The sequence below is a fragment of the Nannospalax galili genome, unplaced genomic scaffold, assembly GCF_000622305.1.
Source record: "Nannospalax galili isolate Female #2095 unplaced genomic scaffold, S.galili_v1.0 scaffold298, whole genome shotgun sequence".
In the NCBI taxonomy this organism is placed as follows: domain Eukaryota; kingdom Metazoa; phylum Chordata; class Mammalia; order Rodentia; family Spalacidae; genus Nannospalax; species Nannospalax galili.
In genome coordinates, this window is record NW_008344488.1 from 2,967,662 (window position 1) to 2,974,578 (window position 6,917).

A 6,917-nucleotide genomic window follows, 5' to 3' on the forward strand; every position below is an offset into this window, starting at 1 on the left:
TCCCTCCATTTCTATTTTTTTGAATAAATTAAGTAGTATTGGATGCAGATCTTTAAATGTCTGATAGAATTATGCTGTAAATCCATCTGGTCCTGGGCTTTTTTCAGTTGGGAGGTTTTGTATTACTGTTTAAATTTCTTTTTGTGTTATGGGTCTGTTGAAGCAGTTAATCTCTTCTTGGTTTAGTTTTGGTTCTTCCCATGCCTTTAGATATCCTTCCATTTCTTTTAGGTTTTCACATTCAGTAGCATATTGGTTTTTAAAGTATTACCTTATAATGTTCTGTATCTTTTTGGTGTCTTTTGTGATGTTTCCCCATTCATCTCTAATTTTCTTGATTTGCAGGTGCTCTTTCTTTCTTTTGGATAACTGGGCTAGTGGTCTGTCAATCTTGTTTGTCTGTTCAAAGGAACAGCTCTTGGCTTCCTTGATTCTTTGTATTGTTTTCTTTGTTTCAAATTCATTAATTTCTGCCCTGATTTTTGTTATTTCTTTTTGTTTGTTGTGTTTGGGTTTCATTTGTTGTTGCTTTTCAAGTGTCTTGAGTTGCAACGTTAAGTCATTTATTTGTGTTCTTTCTGATTTTTTACGTAGGCACTTAGAGCTATAAACTTCCCTCTAAGAACAGCTTTCAGTGTGTCCCAGAGGTTGTGTTGTATTGTCCTTTTCATTTAGTTTCAGGAATACTTTTATTTATTTCTTAATTTCTCTTTTGAACTGTTCATCTTTCAGAAGTGTCTTGTTTAATCTCTATGTGTTCATTTGGTGACTAGGGCTTCTTCTGGTGTTGATTTTAAGCTTTATTGCATTGTGTTCTGATAGAATACATGGAATTATTTCAATCTTTTTGTGTTTGTTGAAGTTTGTTTTGTCCCCCAGTATGTGGTCAATTTTGGAGAAGGTTCCATGGGGTGCTGAGTAGAAAGTATGTCCTTTGGTGCGTGGGTGGAATACTCGGTAGATGTCTGTTAGTTTAATAGATGGCATTGTTTAATTCAGATGTCTCTCTGTTAACTCTCTGTCCTATTGACTTATCTAATGGAAACAGTGTGGTATTGAAGTCCCCTACTATTAATGAGTTGATATTAATCTGGGTCTTAAAGTCCTGTAGTATTGTTTTTATGAAGTTGAGTGCAGCAGAGTTTGGTGAATATATGTTCATGATTGTAATATCTTCTTTATTTATTGTTCCTTTGATCAGAATGAAGTGGCCCTCTTTATCTCTTCTGATTAGTTTTAGTTTAAAGTCTATATTGTCAGATATTAGAATTGTAATGCCTGCTTTTTTCTTACCATTAGCTTGGTATATTTTTTTTCATCCTTTCACCTTAAGGTAGTGTCTGTCCTTGAATGTGAGATGAGTTTCTCGCAGACAACAAAAAGATGGGTTTTGTTTCTTAATCCATTCACCTAGTCTGTGTCTTTTGACTGGGAAGTTCAGTCTGTTAATATTTAAAGTTATTAATGAAAGATGAGTATCGAAACCTGTCATTTTTATTTCTGTTTACTTTCTTGATATAGCTGTACTTTCCACAGTTATACCTTCATTGAGTTTCTTTCCACAACCCGTTGGTATAGTCATTCTTTTCTTCAGCTCTTTGTATTGCTTCCAGAACTCTCTGAAGGGCTGGTATAGTAATCTGTGTTGGCATCTGTGGTCATTTAAAACAAGGAATACTTTGGTCTAGGCTCTTCTGGCTTTCATAGTTTGCATTGAAAAGTCAGCTGTAATCCTAATGGGTTTTCCTTTATATGTGACTTGTTGTTTCTCTTTTGCAGCTTTCAGTATTGTCTCTTTGTTTTGTACATTTAGTGTTTTTACTATGATATGCCGTGGAGAGTTTCTTTTCTGGTCCTGTCTGTTTGGTGTTCTGTATGCTCCTTGTATTTGTATGGGCATGTCTTCAATTTTGGGAAATTTTCTTCCACGATTCTGTTGAGGATCTGGTCCATGCCATTATCTTGGGATTCTTCTCCTTCCTGTATGCCTATGATCGACAAGTTTGGTCTTTTTATGGTGTCACACAATTCCTGCATATTCCATTCTTTCTAGTCTTGTGATTTCTTAAATTTTTCATAATCTTTACTTGAGTGTTCTAGTTTGTCCACTTTATCTTCTAGTCTTGGGGATATTCTCTTTTCCATTCCATTCATCCTATTGGTGAGGCTTTCTCCTGTCATTTCTAATTGGCTTAGTGAGTGTTTCACTTCCTTCTTTTCAGCCTGAGTAATCTTCAATATTTCTAGCTCTTTTCTGAATTCATTCAAAAGTTTATCTTTATCTTCCTTCAGTTCTTTGATTTTTTTGATTGTGTGTTCTTTAAATTCACTGACTTCTTTTATTATGCTTATAATTGTTCTTTTGAGTTCCATGTCCTGCATTATCTCTAGGGGGTTCTCATTGTACTCTTCTACAGGACTGTTGATATTTGGTGGGTATATGTTATTTTTGTTTTTCATGTTATTATTTTTTCTCTGTGATTTTTGACATGTGAATTTCTTTTGTAGTTTCTGATTCTTGTGTGAGGCTCAAGCCTTCAGGTTTAGGTCTGCTTCTTTTTGTAAACTTTATCTGCCTTTGAAGTTTACTTTCTAGGCATGAAAAACTGGTTTGTCTAAACTTCTTGTTTGCTCTTTTGGTTTTATATTGCAGTGGCCAGATTGCTTTTGTGTTCAGGAGTTCCCACAGAAAGCCAAGGATCAGATGTTTTCTGGCTTTCTCCTAAGGTGTGGATCCCTCCAGGAAAGACCTTGTCCTCAGGAATTTAGGGGTTACACTTGCCTGGGAGCAGGACCCAGGGAAGATGCTGTTCTCAGGGTGCCACCCAGAGATGCAAAGGAAGATGGGGGCAGGAAGAGTCCCCAAGGGCTCCTGGGGACTGCAGGGAGGAACTAGGTTGGTCTGGATGCAAAGGATCAGGAAGCAGAGAGGTCAGACCAGGTGTCCAGGAAAGAGCCTGGTGGGTTGTGGTGCCCAGGGAACAGAGGGGGGTGAGGGCGGGACCAGGCCCAGAGGACTCCTGGGACCATGAGAAGGAACTGAATTGCTCTGGATGCAAAGGATCAGGAAGCAGTGGTGGTTCCCTGGTGTCTGGGGTGCCAAGACAAGGAATGGGACAGTACCCAAGCTAGGAGGAAGGACAGGCCGTGGGGATGGGAGAATGAATGAGGCTGAGGGAATCAAGGTGCTGAGGGGGCCCTGGACTTACCCAGGAGAGAGGCCGGCTGGTTGTGCATGCCCAGGGAAGCAGTGGGAGGTGAGGGTGGGACCAGGCCCAGAGGGCTCCTCTGAAAGCAGTTTTTAATTCATGAAAGGAATTATTTATTCTTTGAGAAGTTCATACATGTATGCAATAACTTTTGATCATATCTACCCCTCACTATTCCCTCTTACTCTTCTCAGACTTCCCATCAAATATCCTCCTCCCAAATTCATGTATTCCTATTTATTTTTTATATTACAACCTACTGAGTTCTATTAGTGCTGCCCACATGAGCATGAGTGTTGAGCCATCCACTGCGGTATGGGCAACCTACCAGGGACTGTATCTCTGAAGAAAGCTGACTCTCCCTGCTCCAGCAGCCATGAACGCTGATAGTTCTGTTAGGGGTGGGGGGGGTCTCAGGAGCCCTTCCCCCATCCTTGCTGGACTATTGACTTGCTTGATCTTCTGCAGGTCTTATGCAGGCAATAGCATTTATGAGTTCATGGGTGCAAAACTCTGTTATGTCCAGAAGGCACTATTTTGCAGCTGTCATCTCTATTCTCTGGCTCTTATAATCTTTCCACATTCTCTTTATTGATGTTCCCTGAGCCTTATGGGGAAGGATGTGATATAGATGTCCCATTTAGGGCTGACCACTCCATAGTTACTAAGTTCCTGCACACTTAGAACTAAAAATGTAATACAACAAGTTGCCAGACATCCTTAATTTGTTCCCTAATCATTACAGTATATTTGTGACATATAAAGCACCATCATTGGCAGGCAGAATTTCAAGATGAATCTTAATGTTCAATGTACTATATACTCTGGTACACACTCTTCCAGCTTTTAAACAAATACCTATCCAGGTGTGGATGTGAAGACATTTTCAAAGTAATTAAGATATCTGATTAATTTCCCTTAAGACAGGGAATGCTATCACAGTAGACCTGACCTAATCACACAGGCCATTAAATCTTGGTCTAGACATCAGAGGCAGGCAAGTAGGAGATGCAAAGCCAGAGAGGAATTTGACACTAGTGGAATTCCCTTGCTTTAAGATGGAAGAATCTGTGTTGAAAGATTCCAAGAGTCCTGTAGTTCTGGGAGAGCTCCTGCCAAGGAAATGGGAATAGTCCTGCAACTGTAGAAAAATGCATTTGTCTCAAAGTCAAATCAATGTATAAAGTGTTCTTCTACAGGCCTCCAGAAAGGAGCATGGTTTGGCTGATACCCTGATTTCAATTTTGCAGGACAAAGAGTACCTGGATTTCGATCTCTAGAACCATGGTTAATTAGTGCATGAGGATTTGCTATTCAATAATGGAAACCAATGCAATTACTGTTCATTCACTGAACTCCAGGCTCCTTTATAATTTAGTTTTCCACTAATGTTCATTTTCTCTTGTAAGACACACTGCATGATATAACAATGCGTTGAGTTACCACGTCTTGGTTTCCTCTGATCCTCTGATCTGAAACAGCTACTCAGACTTTCCTTGTTCTTCATGACCTTGGAAACTTTGAGCAGTACTAAGTGGGCTTTTGTTTACTGGGCATGTCTGATATATTTTCTCGTAAGTTGAGAGTTACAGTTTTTGGGAAGTGACATCACACAGTGCAGTGACTTTCTTATTTCAGTGTATGAGGGGCCCTTGTTATATATGACATCTCTGGGGATCTTGATCTCATTAATGGTTTGCCAAGTTTCTCTAAAGTAAATTTTCTCTTTCTTTCTCTCTCTCTCTCTTCCTCTCTCTCTCTCTCTCTCTCTCTCTCTCTCTCTCTCTCTCATTTGCAAACAAGTCCCTAAGTTTAACCCACCTTCCTAGGGGAGGGATCAAGCTTTAACTCCTGAAAGGAGAAGCTTCTACATGGAGTGTCTGAGATTTTGCCATCAAAAAAATTCAGAAGAGAACTTTAAAGATAATATTGAATCTACTTTGTTGAACTATGTATGTATAGCATATTTGAATTATGTACAGTAAAATGCACCCACTTAAAGCATGAGATTTGATTAGTTTTTGCAAATGTATGTATCCATGGAAAGCTACCATAACTAAGTTTCAGAACATTATCTCTCAAGGATCCCTGCCAACTGCTGTTTCCCAGACAACCTCAGCTAAGCATCCCCCATCTGCTGTTCATCACTCCAAAGACAATTTGTTATCTCTAGGATCTACATGAGGAAGTTATTACTGTTTGACTTCTTTTGCTCAGGAGAATGTTTTGAAGATTTATCAATCTTTTGGACATATAGTAGTATCAATAAGCCACATTAAAAATCTACTTTCTTACCAATGCTTATATACGTTGCTTCTAATGTTTTGCTAATATGAATACCAGACCATTTGGGAGTATAGTTTTGTATGAGTTCATTATTATTAGTATTTTTGAGACAGGTATCCCTGTAGCCCCACTTGGTATGTCACTCACTTTGTAGACTAGACTGGCCTTGAAGTCACAAAGATCATGCCCAGCTTATTTACGATTTTTACTTGATGTGTATGAGTATATTGGCTGCATGTGTGTAAGTGCACCCATGTTGTGCAATGCTCTTGGAGGTCAGAAGAGGGCATAGGATCCCCTGGAACTGGAGTTAAAGACCTGGGTCCTCTGAAAGAGCAGTTAGTGTTCTTAACCACTGAGCCATTTCTCCAGCCCCATGTTTTAATTTCTTTTGAGTAGCTATCTAGAGCCAAAATGCTGGAACCTGAGGTAAATATAAGCTTATGTTTATCAGAAATTGTCAAATTGTCTTCCAAAAGTATTTATAATTTTTTAGTCCTACCATCCATGAGCAGATGATCTAGTCGCTCAGCATTCTCAAGGATGTTCAGTGTAGCCAGTTCCATCAGCCTTTCCATGGTCTCACTGTAGTTGTATATTTTTCATTTCTCTTATGGATAATTATGTCGAGTACATTTTCAAGTGCTCACTGTCCATAGATACATCTTCTGTTGTGAAGGTTCTGTTCAAATCTTTACTCATTTAAAAATTTACACCGTTTATCTCCTTATTGGCATTTAAGTGTTTTAAAAAGAAATTCTGAATACAAGTCATATATGAGACATACAGATTGCGTTTCATTGATGGCGATTTTTGAAGAGCAATTTTAACTTTTATGAAATGTAATTCATTGACTTCTTTTTTTATAATTTCTACTTATGTAAGAATTTTTGCCAATTTCAATTTTGCTATAACAATGTTTTGATTTTTATAAATTCTATGGTTTCACCGTTGGCATTCAGCCTCGTGACACATTTTGTTAATTTTTGTGAAGGAAAAATCAGAGATAACTATTTTCCGTATGGACATTTGGTTGTTTCAGCCTCATTAATTGGAAGAACTCCTTCCTTGAATAAATGGCCTTGGCACTGTGTTACAAGTAAACATTTTTTGGAATGTCTATTTTTTCCTGATCTCTATTATTATTTCAGTTCTACTCCAGCTCTCATGATAAACCTTGTTCTGAAGTGTAATTTGTCTTCTATTAACATGTGCACCCAAGTACTTATTTATTAGTGCTAGCATGGTATTATTTTACCACATTTTACTTGTTGAATCACGAATAAATCACATTTGACATTAAATTAAAATAAAAGTTAACAGGGTGTCATATATTTGGATGATGTGGACAGTACATGGGGGTTCAGTGATCCTATCCACACACCCACACAAAGTTGTTGAGATGTCACCATTGATTCTTGA